General features: G+C 54.3%; 1 pseudogene; it reads right to left on the bottom strand.

Annotated features, from left to right (window-relative positions):
- Nucleotides 1-2,318: 2,318 nt before the first annotated feature.
- Nucleotides 2,319-21,636, bottom strand: part of LOC747832 (SH2B adapter protein 2-like) — a 28,488-nt pseudogene continuing 9,170 nt past the window's right edge.

Here is a 21,636-nt window from a genome sequence, read left to right as displayed (position 1 = left end):
TGGTAACATAATAATTGAATAACATAGTATTTTATTTATTTTGAATATGTATGATGATAAAATATTCACTTGAGGAAAAGAAATAGCTGAGATAGTTTATAAAACTTCTGAAATGTAATTCAGGATATTTCTAGAAATGTTTGAGCATTAAACTTTTTAAAAATTTAATTACATTTGAAAACATGAATGTGTTTTTATTAGCATTATTCTTAATATTTTCTGCTCAAATCAGGGCCATTTCTGAAATATGTAGGAAAAAAACAGGAAAAGGAATAGAAATTTCAGTCAGGCAATTGGAGAAGGGTTGGAAGTGAGAAAGAAAGGTGAAAGATGATTAAAAATATTTGTCAATTTGCCTCAGGTGAAATCAACAAAGTTTTAAGTGATGAAAGTCAGAGGGAAAAGCAGAGCATCTTCAATATACAACACCCTTAGCTGAGAAGAGAGGAGGTGTTGAGAGAAAGATACTGGATTACAGTTCACAGTACAGCCATGGTTGATATCATTGGCCTAGGATGAGCTGCTATGTCTCAAAAGAGTGATGAGGATAATTTAGAAGCCAACATAAATGACTACATATTAACTGTTCACATCTAATGAATGTGTCTAGCAGTTAAGCTTTGTAACCCATTAAATGTCTGCATTTCTAAAGACACACAATGAATAGATCAGTTAGTATTTTTGTGCATCTATGGAAGAATTGGGGAGTACATCACTTAAGGCCCCTAGTGGGGCCTTAAAAGAGTTAGTTTGCCGACACCTAGGAAAATTCAGTTTGTCACCAAACACATTTCCAGGTTAGGTTGATTTACTGCAATGTTGATATCTTCTTAAAATTTTTTTACTCCACCACAGTTTCCTTGGTGATGACTAGTACTGTTCAAAAGCTTTCATCTTTTTCTCCAGAACAAAAATCTGGTGTTTGTTGATGAGTTTATTATCTATGGTCCAGTATAAACTTACTGAGGTGCCCTTTGGTTGTCCCTGTTTCTTGGGAACACCAGGCAGTTGTCCAGCATGAGTGGCTGCATCTTTCATGTGTGATTTACAGGAAAATTTCTTCTAAAATATCACAGACTTACATCACATCTGCATATTGCAATCATTGTCTGTCGACTTTTACTGCCTCTAATAAGCTACTTATGAATAATCTAATAATTCAGGTAAATATATGATTAAATTTCTATTCATTGCATTCATTTTATTTCATATACTCTATGTTTCATGCAAAAATACATAGAGATATGATTTATGTGCATAAGTATCTTAAGATAGTGAATATAATCTAAATTAATTTTGTTAAAAAGAATCTATACCTGCTATCTTGGTAGTCATGGTTCATCTTCTAATAATCACCTCCTTATTAAAGCAAAAAGTAAATAATGTGATTTTGTTCAATTCAAGTCTAACACTGCCTGGGGACTGGGGTGCTGGGACTGCCAGCAAGCAGTGTCTCCAGAGCCTGGGGTCATGGGAGTCACAGCTGGCATTCCACTTGTGGGTAGGTGTGGGGTGGGAATGAGACAGGGTGGGGGCTGGGTGTGAATGGGGTGGAGCGCGGTGGGTGGGAGGGCTCTTTAAGCTTCTTCCAAGTTTAAGTCTACCACCGAGCTGGGAAATCCAGCCTCTTCCATTGCCCAATCCCCTAAGGGCTAATATGGAGACATCCTGTCCTGCCGCCCTGTCCACACCGCCAGGCTTCTTCCTGCCCTGCCGCCCTGTCCACACCGCCAGGCTTCTTCCTGCCCTGCCGCCCTGTCCACACCGCCAGGCTTCTTCCTGCCCTGCCGCCCTGTCCACACCGCCAGGCTTCTTCCTGCCCTGCCGCCCTGCCCCCCTGTCCACACCGCCAGGTCTCTTCCTGCCCTGCCGCCCTGTCCACACCGCCAGGCTTCATAGATCTGTCTAAAAACGCCTTTACCCTCCCAGTCTGGGCCTCGACTTCCTCCTCCTGGCATCCAAGCTCTCCGTATGACTTGGGCGTGCTCCCCATCCCTCACTGTGTCCTGAATGCCCCCTCCTCTCTTTTCAGCACCTCTCATTGTTACCACCTCCCATCTCTCTCCCTCACAGCTCCAGTAAAGCCCCCTCCCGATCCTAAGCCCTAACCCTTGCTGTTGGGCCCTCTTTCAGGTGCTGCCCGACGCCCCATGGGGAGTCCCTCAGCTGTCCCACCAGAGACAGAGCTGCAAGGGGGCCTGGCAGGTGTCAGGCCACACTGGGCTGGACGGGGGTCCCTGATGGACGGGGGTCTCTGAGAGTGGCTGCCCCGCAGTCCCCGCCTTCCCCGTGGGAGAAAGGACGACAGGAGAGCCCGGTGCAGTCCCTAAAGCAGGCTTTTAATAACATCGTGTCTTCACTGAAGAGTTTGGCGTGTCCCACCCGGGCGGCGCCGCGGGCTAGTAGGAGTACTGGTTCTCCACGGCGCACGCGCGGCCGGGCGCGGCCTCCGGGGGCTCCTCGGCGGCGGTGGCGGCCACGGCCTCCAGCAGGCGCTCGGCGCTGTTGCTGCGGCTCCGCGCGCTGAGCTGGCCCTCGACGGGGCGCGGGGGGGCGGGCCCCGACGCGGCAGAGGACGACGAGGCGGAAGACGAGGAGGCGCCGGCGGCGTCGGAGGGCGAGGCAGGCGGGCAGGCGGCCGCGGCGAGGCTGGAGAAGTAGTGCTGGCCGGGCGAGTCGCTCCAGCAGGCCGGGGACGCGGGCGCGGCAGGGGGCGTGGGGCCCGGCTCTGCAACAAGGCGACAGCAGGGCGTGAGTGGGGACCTGGGCTGGCCACATCCTGCAGGGAGGCCGGGATCCCTCAAGGGGCCAGGGCCCACGCTCAGGTTTCCGAGTTGCAGCCCATGTCCTCGGACACATATGCAAGCACACCCGCCCACATGCATAAACAGAAGCACACACACATACATGTACCTAACCACGCGTGTGCACGCCCATATAGCCACATGCACAGGAGTGCACACACACGCACACATAATGCACACGCTCGCACACAGGCACACAAGCACACGCGCGCCCATGCACGCATGCACACACTCATGCATATGCATGCACACGCACACGTAAGCGTACGCACACGGGCACATGCACACATACACTCATGCACACACACAAGCACACGCATGCACATGCACCCATGCCCTTAGTGCTCGGTCCCAGCAGCTTTGCTCTGAGCCTCCCCAGTGCAGGGCTTAGGAATCCATATGCCCAGCTCCTTTCATCCCACTTGCCCCAATCCACACCCCTGTCCCCACCCCCATACACCCACCTGCACTGCTGTTGGGCGCCCCCTTCCCCTTGCCAGGAATCATTAGGGACCTGGCTGCCTCTAGGCTGCCACTTCTGCCTCCATTCCTTATGACGTGACTGCTTGAAATTGCTGTGGCTAGGCTACGGTGGGAGGGACACGGCTGAGGCTATGGGACAGGAGACCTGGGGCTTATCCCACCCCAGGGACCACCTTCTTGAGTAATCAACGGGAAGTCTTCTTGAGTAATCACACCAGCCAGGTGGCGGCATCTTACCTGGTGGGGGGCCCTGGGCCCGCACATAGCTGCGAAGGGTGATGTCGGCCGAGCCCCCTGACTTCAGTGGGATGGGGTGTGTGTGGAAGTGGCGGAGCATGTCAAGCACAGACTGGAACCACAGATGCTGTACGTGACACTGGCCGTGGCCATTCAGGGACAGGCGCAGGTGCTGTGGGTACAGGTGGGTGTGGTCAGGGACAGGTCCGGGGCTGGGCACCTGGGTAAGCGCCTTTGGGGGATGATGGAAGGACCAAGGCTCACAGGGGCTGTATGGGGCTGTGTCAGGGCCAGGGGGCCCCTCACACGTGAGCCCCATCTGGAGATGGGGAATGGGGGCAACGGACCCAGGCTGAGATGGAAGGCATCAGGCATTGTCCCCATGCTGGGAGCACCCCCACTATGGGCCCATGCCCTACATACCTATAATCTCTAATCCCCTCCCTAACGCCAGAAGATAGGGATTACTGCCCCCATGTTAGAGATAGGAAAACCAAGGCCCAGGGAGGGGGAGTGACTGGCCCATGGTCACAGAGCACAGAGCAGGGAAGAAAACTCCTGTTTGGGTGGTTCCCCCAGCCCAGGAGGCTAGAGGTTGGCCCTCTGTCCCTGCAGAGCCAAAACCCGGAGGCATGGAAAGCTCCCCAGGGCTGGCTAGGGAGGAGTGACGGCACGCTGTGGGAACAGCTGGAACAGGGCTGGCTAGGGAGGAGTGACGGCACGCTGTGGGAACAGCTGGAACAGGGCTGGCTTCTCTCTAGGTCTCTAGGGCCTGTGTGAGGCAGGTGCCTCAGGGTAAGAAACCATAGGCCTGTGGTGTCTAGTGGAGAGCTGCAGGTCTCTGACTTAAGCCCTATTTTGCTCAACATGTATCCCACTGCAGAAAAAAGTGGCTATCTCTGGGGTGTGTGGGGCAAGAGGGGAGCTAAGAGGAGTGGTTTGAGGGTACACACATAGCCCCAAGCCCAGGAGGGGGAGCTGGTCTGGCCACCTGCATAAAAGACAGGCAATCTGCTAGGTGCGGTGGCTCACGCCTGTAATCCCAGCACTTTGGGAGACTGAGGGGAATGGATCACGGGAGGTCAGGAGTTCAAGACCATCCTGGCCAACATGGTGAGATACCCCCCAACCCTTTAAAAAACAAACAAAAAAATACAGACAATCCCTGGAGCGGGGTGGCGGTCCCACAAGTGAGCTCTGCCACTTAGCAGAATAAGTTGCTAGGACAATGCAGGGACTCAGCCCGAAAGAAACAGCACAGAGGGGTCCCACCACAGCCTCATAGCTGGGCAGAGCCTGCACAGGGCACAGCTGGGTCCCTGGGGTGAGAAGAAGCAAGTTGGACGCATCCCAATCTTCTGCCAGACCTTCCAGACATTTATTCTGTGAAGGTGGAAAGAGTTGCCTCTGGGAAGGTAGTGATCTTCCCTCCCAGGAGGTATGTAAGCTGGAGGCTGGGGTTCCTGCTTTGTCCCACCATTCAATTATCAGTCCTGAGGCAGTCATCTCCACTCTGGGAGAAGAGCAGCCGGGTAGAGAGGTGAGAGGCAGGTTCAAGGCTGGGTCTTGTTCCAGGAAGGAGAGGAGCTTGCCACCCACCCTTTGTTCCCCCATCCTAGCCTCTGGCTTGGGCATGAGTCAGATCCAGGCCCTCTGGGAGGCTGCCAGGAGCAGCACTGGCTGAGAAGTAAATTGCACGTCACCAGGGATGGCCTTAAGCACCTGGTTGTTGGAGGAACTGTAAGAGTGGCTGCTTGCCAAGGAAATGTCCCTGGTGGAGGTGCTACCTCCTGCACGGTGGGGCCAACCTGGCAGAGGAGAGAAGCCACCAGAGGTTCTGCACTGAGCCACTAGGGGTTAGGGCAGCCGGGGTCCCTGCAGAGAGACACTGTCCCCCAGCTGCAGGCCTGGAGCAGGAGTCCTAAGGTTCTCCTTCCTCTAGTAGGGGCCGCCAGGAAATCCGTCCTGGCAGGAGCCCAGGCTGAGTGTTTCCTTATCGGAAACCTGGGATGCGGGGGCGGGCACTGAGGTTCCTGCCCCCTCTGGCCACATTGCACCCCCCCATAATCATTTGCCTTTGCTGTCAAATTTTCCTTTGAATTTCAGGTCAATAGGCCGGGCGTGGGGGCTCACGCCTGTAATCCCAGCACTTTGGGAGGCTGAGGTGGGTGGATCACCTGAGGTCAGGAGTTTGAGACCAGCCTGGCCAACATGGTGAAACCCCGTCTCTACTAAAAATACAAAAATTAGCCAGGTGTGGTGGTACGTGTCTGTAATCCCAGCTACTTGGGAGGCTGAGGCACAAGAATCGCTTGAACCCGGGAGGCGGAGGTTGCAGTGAGCTGAGATTGCGATGTTGCAATCCAGCCTGGAGGATAGAGCGAGACTGTCTCAAAACAAAAACAAAAACAAAAACAAAGCATTTTAGGTCAATATAGCAAGGAATCCTCTTCCTTGAAAGCACACCGCCTGGGTGTACCATCATGCCTCTGATCCAGCTGGGTGCTGTCGGGATCGCCTCCCTGACTGTCTTCCCCTCCACAATTCTCCCTCCCCTGCAGGTCTCTGATCAGGCTGTCCCCTCCAATGCTGAACCCCACCCCCCAGACCCTGCACAGCTCTCCCACCCAGCCCAGCTCCTCCTCCCCTGCTGGGTCTCTAGGGTTTGCCCGTCTGTGTTCCTCAGGGGTTGGTGACCTAACCTGGGCAGGGAAGAGGGGCTGTCTGAGGTCGGTGGGGCAGAAGGTGGGGCTCTGAGGGCCTTGGTTGGCTCCCACCCCCCACTGGGCGATCTCTGGGTGGAGACCCTCCGAAGCTCCAGTGCTATGAGATCCCCCGGCGCGCAGGAGCTGAAAGGATTTGCAAATTTGGGTTATTAGAAGGGCCCAGCCTCCTGAGGGCTCAGCCGCCAGTAGGTGGCCTCCCCTTCTGGAGAATGGAGAGGCTGAAATAGGGCTGACTGCAGTCCCTCAGTGATGTGTAGGAGGGACGCAGGTGGCTCACGGAGCATGGCTGGGGTGAGTGGGGCCCGTGGGAAGTCATGCCACACCTGTTCGCCTGCAGCTGCTTCCAGGGCACAGCCTCAGGACCGGGGTCACCATGACCCCTCTCCCTCAGGCCTGGCCACTGCACCCCCATGGCGCCCCACACACACTTGCCTTGGCCTTGCCCTGGAAGTTGAAGGTCAGCACGTACTCCCCAGGCCGAGTCTCACTTTGGCGGATCACGAAGAGGCCGTGGTTCCGGGGACCCCCTGCCAGAACCAGTTGAGCAGCCTTGACCCGGGACAGTGTCCCATGGAACCATGGGTAGTCGGATAGCTCCAGCTCGGGTTCAGCCTCGGGATCCGTCTCTGCACCCTGTTCCCCTGAGGTGGGGATGACAGTGTGAGGAACATGGGGGGAAGGAGAAAGGGGGACAAATAAATAAATGTGAGAAGAGAGGTGACATCTTGTTGGTTTTTTTACATGCAAAATGCTGTTGGAATAATTTTTAAAAAGTTTGTTGGGTTTTAGTTTTTTTTTTTTTTTTGAGACGAAGTTTCGCTCTTGTCGCCCAGGCTGGAGGGCGATGCTGCAATCCCGGTGGCTGACTGTAACCTCTGCCTTCCGGGTTCAAGCGATTCTCCTCCCTCAGCCTCCCGAGTAGCTGGGATTACAGGCGCCCGCCACCACACCCAACTAATTTTTGTATTTTTAGTAGAGATGGGGTTTCACCGTGTTGGTCAGGCTGGTCTCAAACTCCTGACCTCAGATGATCCACCCACCTCGGCCTCCCAAAGTGCTGCGATTATAGGCGTAAGCCATTGCGCCCAGCCTTATTTTTTATTTTTTAGAGATGGAGTCTTGCTGTGTTCCCCAGGCTGGTCTCAAACTCCTAGGCTCAAGTGATCCTCCTGCCTTGGCCTCCCAAAGTGCTGGGATTACAGGTGTGAGCCACTGCACCTGGCCTGAATATTTTTTTGTTTGAGCAGAGTCTTGCTCTGTTGCCCAGGCTGGAATGCAGTGGCGTGATCTCGACTCACTGCAACCTCCGTCTTGCAGGTTCTAGTGATTCTCCTGCCTCAGCCTCCCGAGTATCTGGGATTACAGTCATGCACCACTATACCAGGCTAATTTTTGTATTTTTAGTAGAGACAGGGTTTCACCATGTTGCTCAGGCCGGTCTTAACTCCTGAGCTCAGGCAATCTGCCCGTCTTGGCCTCCCAAAGTGCTGGGATTACAGGTGTGAGCCACTGCGCCCAGCCAAATAATTTTATTTATTTATTTAACTTATTTTTTGAGATAGGGTCTCGCTCTGTCACCCAGGCTGAAGTCTAGTGGCACAATCATAGCTCACTGCAGCCTTGGCCTCCTGGGCTCAAGCAGTCCTCCCACCTCAGCCTCCTGGGTAGCTAGGACTATAAGCCTGTGCCACAATGCCTGGCTAATTTTTGTTTATTTTTTGTAGAGACAGAGTCTTGTTGCCCAGACTAGTCTGGAAGTCCTGGGCTCAAACGATCCTCCTGCCTTGGCCGCTTGAAGTGCTGAGATTACAGGTATGAGCCACTGTGCCCAGCTGGAATAATTTTAGAGTTGGGCAGGGAGCTGACCCAACCCACTGGTGAAGTCTATGAGGTAAACTGAGGCACAGAGCTGTGAAGGACTATCCTGGAGTTGCTCTGTAAGTCATCAGCAAACTTAGGAACAAATCCAGTCGCCTGTTCCCAATCCCTGATTCCAACCCTATGGACCCTTTTCTGTGAGCTCCTTCCTTCCCTCCCTCCCTCCCTCCCTCCCTCCCTCCCTCCTTTCTTCTTTTCTTTTCTTTTTTTTTTTTTCACAGGGTCTCTCTCTGTTGCCCAGGCTGGAGTACAATGGTGTGATCACAGTTCACTGTAGGCTTGACCTCCTGGGCTCAAGTGATCCTCCCACCTCGGCCTCCCAAGTAGCTGGGACTACAGGCACAAAAATGTTTGTGGCCAGGCGTGGTGGCTCACACCTATAATTCCAGCACTTAGGTCAGGAGTTCAAGATCAGCCTGGCCAACATGGCAAAACCCCATCTCTACTAAAAATACAAAAATGAGCCAGGCGAGGTGGCGGGCACCTGTAATCTCAGCTACTCGGGAGGCTGAGACATGAGAATTGCTTGAACTTGGGGGTGGAGGTTGCAGTGAGTTGTGATCCGCCACTGCACTCCAGCGTGGGCAACAAAGTGAGACTCTTGTCTCAAAAATTTTGTACAGATAGCGTCTTGCTATGTTGTCCAGGCTAGTCTCAAACTCCTGGCTTCAAGTGATCCTCAGCCTCAAAAAACACTGGCTGGGATTACAGGTGTGAGACACTGCACCCAGCCCCTGTGAGCATTTTCTTTTCTTTCTTTTTTTTTGAGACATAGTCTCACTCTGTCGCCCAGGCTGGAGTGCAGTGGCGTGATCTCGGCTCACTGCAACCTCCGCCTCCCGGGTTCAAGTGATTCTCCTGCCTCAGCCTCCCGAGTAGCTGGGACTACATGTGTGCACCACCACACCCAGCTAATTTTTATATTTTTAGTAGTGATGGGGTTTTGCCATGTTAGCCAGGCTGGTCTCGAACTCCTGACCTCAGGTGATCCGCCCGCTTTGGCCTCCCAAAGTGTTGGGATTACAGGCGTGAGCCACCGCACCCGGCCCCGTGAACATTTTCTATTGAAACTGGGTCCAGTGGGAGGGGCCAGGTTCCTAGACAAGTCTACAAAAGCCAGAAGTACTTCGGAGACGTGTGAAGGACCCAGGAGGATGAGATGTCACAGCTTCTGAGGCTTAGCAAGGTTTAGGGAGCCCATGGGTGGCCATGGCTGGGGGTGGGGGTCCAGGAGAGGTGGGATGGGAAGAGCAGCCTGTCCCCACTGGCACCTGTGTTATTGCTGTCACTGCCGCTGCCGCCCGGGGATTCCAGGGTCTGCAGAAAGGTCTCTAGCGGGACGTGGATCAGGGATTCTCTGACGGCATCTCGACCTCAGCTGTGGGGGGCTGTCACCACTGCACCCACGGCTGTCGTCTCTGGGGGGCGGGGCAGGTCGACTGCTGGGGAAGTGGCAGGTAAGATGCACGTATCTTTATCTGTCCACCCTGAGTGTGCCCCTCCTTCAACCCTGTCCCCCTCCCTACCATCAGTCAGGAGCTCACAGCTGCAGGAGGCCACGCGGCTGGCCAGACAGCCTCCTCGGGTACAGGAGAGCTCGGTGTCTTCCTCACTGTCACTGTGGAGACAAGAAATGGAAACCATGTCCTGCCGTGGGACTTGGACTCGGAACACAGGCTACTTATGTGGCCAGGCAGTGGCTGGCAGTCCCATGGCCCAGCATCTAGGCCTCCTGGCTCTGGTCACCTCCCTCTGCCTCCATGTCCCTCTGTCCCACCCTACACTGGCTCTGTGGCCACCGTGTGATTGACCAGGCCACTGTTGGGGCTCAGAAAACAATACCGCAAAACAAAGTCCTCAGCAGCAGCCTCGAACAAAAAAGTTTTTCTCTGACCTTCTCCTGCCTACTTGTCTCTCAGTCCTCTTCTCCCCAGAGGCACCAGAGAAACAAAAGTCCCTCTTTCCCAAGGTGGGTCACAGAAACCAGAACCCCTTTTTCCAAAACGTAGTCATAAAACCTAAAAATATTCTTTTTTTTTTTTTGAGACAGAGAGTCTCACTCTGTTGCCAGGGCTGGAGTGCAGTGGCGCAATCTCGGCTCACTTTGCCTCTGCCTCCTGGGTTCAAGCGATTCTCCTGCCTCAGCCTCCTGAGTAGCTGGGATTACAGGCATCTGCCACCATGCCCGGCTAATTTTTTTGTATTTTTAGTAGAGATGAGGTTTCACTGTGTTGGCCAGTCTGGTCTCAAACTGACCTCGTGATCTGCCTGCCTCGTCCTCCAAAAATGCTGGGATTACAGGCGTGAGCCACTGCGCCCGGCCAACCTAAAAATATTCTATGTAAAAACTTGTCATAAAGAAATTATCCAGCCAGGCACAGTGGCTCATGTTTGTAATCCTAGCATTCTGGGAGGCTGAGGTGGGAGGATCACTTGAGGTCAGGAGTTTGAGATCAGCTTGGGCAACATAGCGAGACCCCCATCTTTTTTGTTTGTTTGTTTGTTTTGAGATGGGAGTCTTGCTCTGTCACCCAGGCTGGAGTGCAGTGGCACGATCTCAGCTCACCGCAACTTCTGCCTCCCGGGTTCAAGTGATTCCCCTGCCTCAGCCTCCTGAGTAGCTGGGATCACAAGCATGTGCCACCATGCCCAGCTAATTTTTTTTTTTTTTTGTATTTTTTGCAGAGATGGGGTTTCACCATGTTGGCCACGCTGGTCTCAAACTGGTGATCTGCCCGCCTTGGCTTCCCAGAGTGTGGGGATTACAGGCGTGAGCCACTGCACCTGGCCGCGAGAACACGTCTTTTTTTTTTTTTTTTTTTTTTTTTGTTTAGATAGAGTTTTGCTCTTGTTGCCCAGGCTGGAGTGCAATGGCGCAATCCTGGCTCACTGCAACCTCTGCCTCCCGGGGGTTCAAGCAATTCTCCTGCCTCAGCCTCCCGAGTAGCTGATATTACAGGCATGTACCACCACACCCGGCTGATTTTGTATTTTTAGTAGAGATGGGGTTTCTCCATGTTGGCCAGGCTGATCTCAAACTCCCAACCTCAGGTGATCCGCCCACCTTGGCCTCCCAAAGTGTTGGGATTACAGGCATGAGCCACCGCGCCCGGCCCTGAGAATCTCCTCTTAATAAAAGAAAATTAGCTGGGCGTGGTGGTGAGGCAGGAGGGTCAATGGAGTCCAGGAGTTGGAGGCTGCAGTGAGCTGTGATCATGCCCCACTGCCCTCCTGCTTGGGCAACGGAGCAGGAAAAAAAAGTAAAAACAAAAGGAAAGAAAGAAAGGGAAGAAGGAAAGGAAAGCAAGAAAGAAAGAAAAAAAGAAAAAGAAATTACCCAATCTGCCTGGTTTGACTGTAGGTCATAAGACCCCCATTCAAGATAGGGTTCTGTCCCACACCCAGAAGGAAGGAATGCTACTCAGAGAGGCCAAGAAGAATCTGGACAGACAGGCCTGGCTGGGTCCCCTGCTCAGTCTATTCCCTTTAGATCCTACCCTTTGTGTCCAATCCTCTTTCTACACTGCTGTCCATACTTTGCTGAACCTAAGCATAAAAATGGACCATTTCCCTGTATCCTTTTTTTGAGACAGAGTTTCCCTCTGTTGCCCAGGCTGGAGTGCAGTGGCGTAATCTCGGCTCACTGCAACCTCTGCCTCCCAGGTTCAAGTGATTCTCCTGCCTCAGCCTCCCAAGTAGTTGGGATTACAGGCGCATGCCACCACCAGGCCCAGCTAATTTTTGTATTTTTAGTAGAGATGAGGTTTCACCATGTTGACCAAGCTGGTCTCAAACTCCTGACCTCGTGATCCGCCTGCCTCGGCCTCCCAAAGTACTGGGATTACAGGCATGAGCCACCATGCCTGGGCTTTTTTTTTTTTTTTGAGACTGAGTCTCACTCTGTCACCCAGTGGAGTTCAGTGGTGCAATCTCAGCTCACTGCAACCTCCGCCTCCCAGGTTCAAGCAATTCTCCTGTCTCAGCCTCCCGAGCAGCTGGGATCACAGCGGGCCCGCCACCACCTCCAGCTAATGTTTGTATTTTTAGTAGAGATGGGGTTTCCCCATGTTGGCCAGGCTGGTCTGGAACTCCTGACCTCAGGTGATGTGCCTGCCTCAGCCTCCCAAAGTGCTGGGATTACAGGTGTGCACCACCACGCCCGGCCCTCCCCTGTATCTTTGAGTCTGCATTCTGAAGGCTCCTATGTATACACGTTAGATAAATTTACACTCTTTGTCTCCTATTAATCTACCTTGTGAAGCTAAGCACTGTGGCTCATGCCTGTAATCCCAGTGCTTTGGGAGGCTGAGGCAGGCGGGTCTCTTGAACCCAGGAATTCAAGACCAGCCTGGGCAACATAGCACGATCCCGATCCCGTCTCTAAAAAAAAAAAAAAAAAAAAAAAAAAAAAGGCCAGTTGCAGTGGCTCACGCCTGTAATCCCAGCACTTTGGGATGATGAGGTTGTCAGATCACCTGACGTCAAGAGTTCGAGACGAGCCTGACCACCATGGGGAAACCCCGTCTCTGCTAAAAATACAAAAATTAGCTTGGCTTGTTGGCAGGTGCCTATAATCTCAGCTACTTGGGAGGCTGAGGCAGGAGAATTGCTTGAACCTGGGAGGTGGAGGTTGCAGTGAGCTGAGATTGTGCCATTACATTCCAGCCTGGATGATGGAGCGAGACTCCATCTCAAAAAAAAAAAAAAATCAAGCCAGTCATCGTGGTATGTGCCTACAGTCCCAGTTACTTGGGAGGCTGAGGCAGGCAGATCAGTCGAGCCCAGGAGGTCGAGGTTGCAGTGAGCTTGATTGCACCACTGTACTCCAGCCTGGGCGACAGAGCAAGACCTTACCTCTAAAAAATAAAATACTAAAATAAAATAAAAATAAATAAATAAATTTGTATGCCTTTTCTCTCATTTATCTGCCATTTGCAAATTGATTTTCCACTGAAACTTCAGAAAGCCAAGGGGAAGGCTCTCTCTTGGCCCGGATACCACTGAGTGGACAGTCCCCACTGAGGGCCCATGATCCCTGCCCACTATCCCTGAGGGGCTGGGCTCCTCCTGGGATCCCGTGGAGACCCTCAGAGGGTGGGAAGGTTTCTCTCCTGATTTGTGACATGAGGTGTCTGGGACCCTGCCAGCTCAAAAATTCCAGTAAGTGAGGTTCACCTTCACAGCGGCTGGGGAAAGAGTTTGCAGAGCAGCTGGTCCGGAGGGCGGTGGAGGAGGGATTACAATCACTTTGTGGATCAGGGCCTGGGAGGCGCCCAGGACCTTAATTGTGTTTCTTTAAATGAAGCTGTTAATTAGAAAGCAGCGGCCCTTCCCCCCGGGGCTTGGCTCACCCCATTAGCCAGCAGAGCTGCTGCCAATTGCTCAGCCTGTCGGGCTGCCTATCCCTCCTACTCCTGGCCTGGCATCTCTCCTGGATGGTGGAGCCAACCTTCTTGCTGCTCTTCCTGTTCACAGCTGACCGTAACTGCCCTCTGCCTATTACCTGCCATGGCTCCCATTGTCCCTGACCTACCCGTTTCCTGAGCTCTCATCAAAATCTCCTCCTCACTGGCTACCCCAAAGGCCTTGATGTTCCCTGCGAGTCCCAGGTGCTTGTACACTTGCACACCTTTTAAAATTATTATTATTAATATTTTGAGACAGAGTCTTGCTCTGTCGCTCAGACTGGAGTGCAATGGCACAGTCTCAGCTCACTGCAAACTCTGCCTCCCGGGTTCAAGCGATTCTCCTGCCTCAGCCTCTCGAGTAGCTGGGACTACAGATGCCCGCCACGATGCCTGGCTAATTTTTGTATTTTTAGTAGAGATGGGTTTTCACCATGTTGGCCAGGCTGGTCTCAAACTCTTGACCTCAGGTGATCCGCCTGCCTCGGCCTCCCAAAGTGCTGGGACTACGGGCATGAGCCACTGTGCCTGGCCCCGGCCAAATTTTTATTATTATTTTTTAAGAGTTAGGGTCTTGCTCTGTTGCCCAGGCTGGAGTGCGGTGGCACAATCCTAGATCACTGCAGCCTCCAACTCCTGGGCTCAAGTGATCCTCCAGCCTCAGCCTCCTGAGTAGCTGGGATAACAGATGCATGCCACTGTGCCCAGTTCCATTTCCACTCTTTTTGCTGGGCTTTTCTCTCTGCCCTCTCCCATCCTCCTCTGCCTGGCATTGGTCCACTCTTTATTTAAGCCTCGGGTTAGGTGAGCACGCCTAACAGCAACTCTTCCCTGACCTGAGCCCAGGCCTGGGTTAGGAGCCTCTCTCCAGCTCTTTCTATTTTTTTTTATTTTAAGAGACAGGGTTGGCTGGGCACAGTGGCTCATGCCGGTAATCCCAGCACTTCAGGAGGCTGAGTTGGGCGGATCACTTGAGGTCTGGAGTTCGAGACCAGCCTGGCCAACATGATGAAACCCCGTCTCTACTAAAAATATAAAAATTAGCTGGGCATGGTAGTGGGCGCCTGTAATCACAGCTACTTAGGAGGCTGAGGCAGGAAAATTGCTTGAACCTGGGAGGCGGAGATTGTAGTGAGCCAAGATCACACCACTGCACTCCAGCCTGGGCAACAGAGCAAAACCTTGTCTCAAAAAAAAAAAAAAAGAGAGAGAGAGAGGGTCTGGCTATGTTGCCCAGGCTGGTCTTGAACTCCTGGCTCAAGCGGTCCTCCCAGCTGGGCCTCCCAAAGTGTTGGGGTCACAGATGTGAGCCACTGCACCAGGCCCCCAGCCCTCTGGGGACTCACTACCATCTCTGCCCAACTCCCAGTGCTCTGAGGCTCTCTTGGGGTGAAGACAAGACCTGGTCCAACTTCCTTCCAGGTCCCCAGGCCCTGGCCCCATAGAGCAGGCCTCACAGAGTCTGCTGGCGATTGGAGGTAGGGGGTATTTTAAGGAGGGTGATCCTGGCTGGCACCAACCTGAATCGCATTGAATTGCTCATTTCTCAAGCTGAGCTCCCGCCCTGCTAGGAAGCTGCTCCTGGTGAAGGCTGGACCAAGGATATACCCAGCCTGTCCACCCATCCTCGGGCCACTTGGACACTCACCCGGGGTCCACACAGCCCTGGATGTCAGCTACCCACGAGTGCTTCTGCAGAGAGTCGATGGTCTCCAAGATGTATTCGGCTCCATTCTCTACCTGGGGAGGAAGGTGGCCGGGAGTGCAGAACACGGTCAGCAGATGGGCTCCAGACCACAGGACATAGGGTCAGAGTGGCTCAAATGGCTGATCCCCCTCTCCCACAGCAGGGCTCAAGGGCATGAGCAGCAGGAAAGAAAGTGGGGTCACCGTCGGGCACCACTGGAACTCAGGCCAGGGACCCAGCTCACACTCTGTATTCCCTCCCTTCTGGGCCTCCCCACTGGGGATATGTCCCACCCCACTGATCTCAGCTCCTCTGCCTTAGAGACGCAGGCTCTGAGGAGGCCATGCTGGCAGGGGGAGGGATGGGTGGCCCAGCATCCCCAACCCAAGCCCTGGCACCCCAGGGGTGGGGTTGAAGTTGAGTGGAGAGACAGGCTGGCCAAGCACACTGAGTAGGGGGGCTTGCATGTCTTAGTGCCTGGAGTTCTACCGGCATGGCCATGCGCTTGAGATACGAAGCCTCTGAAGGGGAAGAGGGCAGGAGACATCCCTGCTGGGGCCAGGCCCAGAGCATAACCCTGCATTCTGCTCAACTCCTCCCAACGGCCCTGTGAGGGAGAGGAGCCATTTCCCCCATTTTATAGATGAGAAGACCAAGGTTCAGGGAGGCCAAGGAACTTGCTCAAAGTCACACAGCAGCCAGTGGCAGGGCCAGGGCCTGAACCCAGGTCTCTGGGACACCCAGGTCCCGTGCTGTTGGCTTCCGGTGGTGTGCCTCTTGTCAAAATGCAGTTGTTGGGCCGGGCGTGGTGGCTCACGCCTGTAATCCCAGCACTTTGAGAGGCTGAGGAGGGCAGATCTCCTGAGCTCAGGAGTTCGAGACCAGCCTGGGCAACATGGTGAAACGCTGTCTCTACCAAAAATACAGAAATTAGCCAAGCATGGTGGCGTGTGCCTTTGGTCCCAGCTACTCAAGAGGCTGAGATGGAAGGATCACCTGAGCCCGGGAGGAGGAGGTTGTAGTGAGCCGAGATCGCGCCATTGCACTCCAACCTGGGTGACAGAGTGGGACCCATCTCCAAACAAAGAAAAAAAAAACAAAAAAAATGTAGTTGTTGGGCTCCCAGGATGACAGAGCTGGGAGGGTTCTCGGAGACTGCCTTTAATCCCGCTCTGAACAGATGGGGAAACTGAGGCAGGTGAGCCCCTCTGCCTCAAGGCTGTCATGCATGATCAGCAGTTTAGAGGGTACCAGGTGGGCAGGGGCTGTGTCCCCAGCCCCCAGCCTGGGATGACTCTGGGTCCGGGGTTGGTAAACACTCGCTAAATGAATAAGTGAGTCTGTGACTAAACAAATGAGAACGGGCAGAAACACAAACACAACCAGAAGCTGGGAGAAGAGGGTGGGGGCTTCATGCAGGATGAGTGGGTGGGACCAGGCCTCCCCGGGGACATTGCTTCACCAACACCCTCTGATCCTTTGCGGAGGCCCAGGGACCACAGCTCTGGCAGCCTGGAGCCGTGTCCTCAGAAACCCCTGCAGGCCACCCTGGCAGCGGTGTGGGGCCTGGGAAAGGCTGGGCTGTCCCTAGACCCACCGGGGTGCCTCCCCGCCCACCCTTGATGCCTTTGTGCCCTCTGTGGGAGACCGCCCAGTTCCCACACTCCAGTGCCCTGGGACAGGAACATTTGCATAACTGCTGCCGGCTGGCCACCAGTGATGTGGGTGTGTGCTAGCTCCAGTGGGGGAAGGGAGGGCAGGAAGTGAAACTGATGAGCTTCGCCCACGCCCAGGGGTAAATGGGAGCAAGGGGCCCAGATGTTGGGCGACGCCCGAGGCACCTGGCTGTGGAGCCCAGACTCAAGTCTTAGCTATGTGCTAGGCATCTGTCATAGGGTCTGGGAACCACCCACACCAGGGCTCCCTCCCACTACTGTCCTGCCTTAGGCTCCTTCCCCTCGCTCCCCTACGGAGCTGTAGCACCTAAAGGGAAGGTGGCCTGGGGCAGCCGGAGGATCTCTGAGGTTAGGGGTGAGACCTCACCTTGAGGACGAATGTGTTATCCTTCTCTGGCATTTCCAGGGGCATGGTGATGCGGACCTCAATGATGGCTGACAGTGGGATGCTGACCTTGGGCCTGGAGGCCTGGGGGCCAGAAAAAGGACAGTGAGTGGCCCCAGCACTTCCCGACACCCTTTCCATCCCCTCCCCGCTGCCAGGCGTTAGAGTGGCCCTCATATAGACTGCCACAGCCGCCCTGGTACAGAGGTATCCCAATCCCCATTTCACAGAGGGGGAAGCTGAGGAAGGCATTTCTTTGAAACAAGAAAGAAATTTTTCCTGGCTAGGCATGGTGGCTCATGCCTGTAATCCTAGCACTTTGGGAGGCCGAGGCAGGAGGATGGCCTGAGTCCAGTAGTTCAAGGACAGCCTGGACAACATAGCAAGACCTTACCTTTACTCGAGACCAAAAAATGGGCTGGGTGTGGTGGCTCACACCTGTAATCCCAGCACTTTGGGAGGCCGAGGCGGGCGGATCATCTGAAGTCAGGAGTTTGAGACCAGCCTGACCAACATGGAGAAACCCCATCTCTACTAAAAAATATACAAAATTAGCCAGGCGTGGTGGTGCATGCCTGTAGTCCCAGCTATCTGGGAGGCTGAGGCAGGAGAATCGCTTGAACCCAGGAGGCGGAGGTTGCGGTGAGCTGAGATTGCGCCATTGCACTCCAGCCTGGGCGACAAGAATGAAACTCCGTTTCACAGAAAAAAAAACGAAACAAAAAGAGACCAAAAAACTTAGCCGAGTGTGGTGGCATGCGTGCCTGTAGTTCCAGCTATTTGGGAAGCTAAGGTGGAAGGATCGCTTGATCAGGGGAGGTCGAGGCTGCAGTGAGCTATGATGGCACCACTATACCCCCACCTGGGTGATAGAATGAGATGATGCCTCAAAAAAAGAAAAAGAAAAAAAAAAAAAGGACCTCCTCCTATAGTCACCTTGCAAGTCCAGGACAGAACCAGAAATGACATCTGAGCCTCCCACCTCCAAGCCCTGAGGAGAGAACCCCACCTGGGCTGCCCTCTGCCCAATGCACCCACGAGATCTGTGGTTTTCTTATTTTTGACCTTGACCCATTGTGAGAAATACATTTAACACTGGGGCCCAATACACACATACGCAGGTAAAAATATCTCTGAAACAAACATCTCACCAGACAATAGTTACCCTTCCTGTGTGTGACAGAGTGTGATATTTTCTATTCTATTCTAGTTCACGTTTTAAAAAATGCTGGTCTTGGCTGGGTGTGGTGGCTCACACCTGTAATTTCAGCACTTTGGGAGGCCAAGGAGGATGACTTGAGGTCAGGAATTCCAGACCAGCCTGGGCAACATGATGAAACCCCATCTCTACTAGAAATACAAAAATTAGCCAGGCGTGGTGGTGCGTGCCTGTAATCCCAGCTACTTGGGAGGCTGAGGCACGAGAATCACTTGAACCCGGGAGGCGGAGGTTGCAGTGAGCTGAGATTGCACCACTGCACTCCAGCCTGGGCGACAGAGTGACACCCTGTCTCAAAATATAAAATAAAATAAAATAAAAAAATAAAAAATGATGGGTCTTAAAACCTGGTTGCTTAAAGAAAAAATGCTGGTCTCCTACTACAGACCCGACCTTCCAGAGCAGGGCCTGGAGCCCCCGACTCAACGGGGCTCACTGTTTCCTGGAGTGAGTAAAAGGGACCAGTGTTCCCAACAACGCTGCGGGCAGGGTTGATCCAAGGTGAGCTGGCAGGGCTCTGTGGGACCACCACTCTGTGCCTGGCCCCACTCGCTCTGCCTCAAAGCTCCCTGCCGTGAGCCTGAGGCCCCCTTGGGGCTGGCCTGAGTGAGATTCCCAGCAGGGCTGTCTCCAGGACAGGAACTTTCTTAGGAGGAAATGGAAAGGCCACACATTTGATGGGCAGGTAGATGGGAATTCCAGGAAGAACTGGCCCCTGTCCAGCGGGTGCAGGGCTAGGCTTGGAGCATGAACGGGGCCTGGCTAACCCCGGTGTGTGGCCATCGTGCCGGCCAGCGGGGCTGGGGACAGAGCAGACAGAGGCCTGCAGTGGAGGCCTGGACTGGAAGCTTCAGCAGGTATCCTGCTGGCCAGAGATGCTGTGGTTCCCCAGTTTGGAATCTGAGGTCCATCAGTCCTGGTCCAGCTTCCTCCCACCTGCTCCAGCCACAACTCACTGTGCCCACATGCCTGAATGGTCAACTTGTTTTACAACTCCAGGCCTTTGCCCACAGAGCTTGAACCTCCAAAAGTGCTGTTCCAGGGTGCTGGCCACCTGGTGAACACTTAGGTAGCCCAAGCTTTTCCTCCGGGGCTCACCCCAGTAAGATTTGCAAGCATCTTGAAAATACCAGGTTTCCCAGTGGTTTCCCTAATGGCGGGGGGCCGGCCTCATTGTTCCTTGGGTCCCCAGGGCTTGGCCTGGCATAGGGCAATGAGGGGACCTGGAGTTCAGGAGGCTCTTCCTGCAGGGGTGAGGAGGCAGGAAGCCAGAGACCTGACTCACCAGGGCTGGCACCTCAAAGGTTGTGTGAGAGGGAAATCTAAGGTGCCAGGCAATGGCTTCTGAGCCTGCAGGCCCCGAGCTCCTGACTGCTCCAAGGGTGCATCTAGGCCTCTTGGAGGCAAGAGATCTGGACCGTGGGTGGGTGCAGAGGCAGTGGGGGTATCATTCAGGGCATCCCAGGGGGCTCACTCACCCTGGGAGCCTGTCTCCTGGGACCAGACACATTTGGGAAACTCAACCAAGTTCTTAGCGTGGTAGGAGCTGCCCTCCCATGGGAATGACTCCTGAATACCCACAAATGCCCCCACCTTTGCATGACACAAAGGAGGGGAAGGGCCCAGTGACCCTGCAGGAACGCTGCCCTCTGCCAGCAGCAAAATTAGTGGGCTCTGCTGGGACTAAGCGGTGGAGTGGGGCGGGGGCGGGCACCAGCTGCTCCTTCCCCTTCTCCAAGGGCAGCAGACGCTGCTATTTACAGAAGGGCAGCTGTGACTGTCACTCAGGCCCAAGGCACTGGAGCCCTGGGCTTCTGTCCCTGCCCTCTGGGTGACCCCGGGTAAGCCCCACCCCACCCGTCACTGGGCCTCGGTTTCCCTTTCTGACAAGGAGTGGAGTCGGGCTTAGGGGTCTAGGATTTCTCCCAGGGAATTAAAGGCAGGGGCCTGGGCAGGAAAAAAGCCCTAGGGAAGTGTAGGGGTGCTGGGACCTGGGGAAAAAGCTCTTCAGAGAGTAGCTGTGTCCCTGGGAAGTCACTTTTCCAGGGCCCATGTGGCTCATGGGCAATGAGCCTTGGGGAGCCCACACCCCTGCACCCCAGCAGACTGAGAGATGGAGAGAGAGCCAAGAAGCGGCGGGTGACTCAGAGAGCACCCAGGGACAGAGTGGGCCCTGATGCGGGAGGTGGGTGTGGGGTCCCCGGTGGTCCCTGGGGGTGCTGTCGGCTGCTGCACCAGCAAAACCTCCCCCTGCCTAAACCTCTCAGTGCCCAAGGACCTCCACTTCCATGTTCCTTTTGTTCTTGGGACCACCAGGGTGGCAGGTATCATTAGATCAGATTTTTTTTTTTTTTGAGACGGAGTTTCGCTCTTGCTGCCCAGGCTGGAGTGCAATGGCGTGATCTCGGCTTACCACAATCTCTGCCTCCTGGGTTGAAGTGATTCTCCTGCCTCAGCCTCCCAAGTAGCTGGGATTACAGGCATGTAATCCTGTATTTTTATTAGAGACGGGGTTTCTCCATGTTGGTCAGGCTGGTCACGAACCCCTGACCTCAGGTGATCCGCCTGCCTCGGCCTCCCAAAGTGCTGGGATTACAGGCATGAGCCACCGCGCTCGGCCTCCAGTTTTTTGTTTTGTTTTGGTTTGGTTTTTTGAGATAGGGTCTCACTCTGTCGCCTAGCTTAGAGGGCAGTGGTGCAGTCTCGGCTCACTGCAACCTCTGCCTCTTGGGTTCAAGCGATTCTCCTGCCTCAGCCTCCCAAGTAGCTTGGACTACAGGTGCGCGCCACCATGCCCTGCCATGTTAGACCAGCTCTGGCACCCACCAGCTGGGTGACGTCGGGCAGGCCACACTTCCCTCTCTGAGCATCTGTCTGCGCTCTCTTCTGTAATCTGGGGACCATGTGCTCACCTCGCCGGGGTGGGGTACCCAGAGGATGACAGTGTGTCTGTGCAGATGCTCACCAGGCTGGGGTCTGGACACACTGTGGGCTCTCAGAGGGTGGGCACTATTGTTACAGCTATTCCCACTTTCCAAAGCAGGGGGGCCACCTTGGAGAAGACGTGACACTACTGCCAGGGACCTGATGGCCAGCCCCTAAGAGGGGAAGGGTCAGTGCATGCCAGTGAGCAACA

Source organism: Pan troglodytes, chromosome 6, assembly GCF_028858775.2.
Source record: "Pan troglodytes isolate AG18354 chromosome 6, NHGRI_mPanTro3-v2.0_pri, whole genome shotgun sequence".
Taxonomy (NCBI): Eukaryota; Metazoa; Chordata; class Mammalia; order Primates; family Hominidae; genus Pan; species Pan troglodytes.
This window is presented reverse-complemented; position numbering and strand designations above follow the sequence as displayed.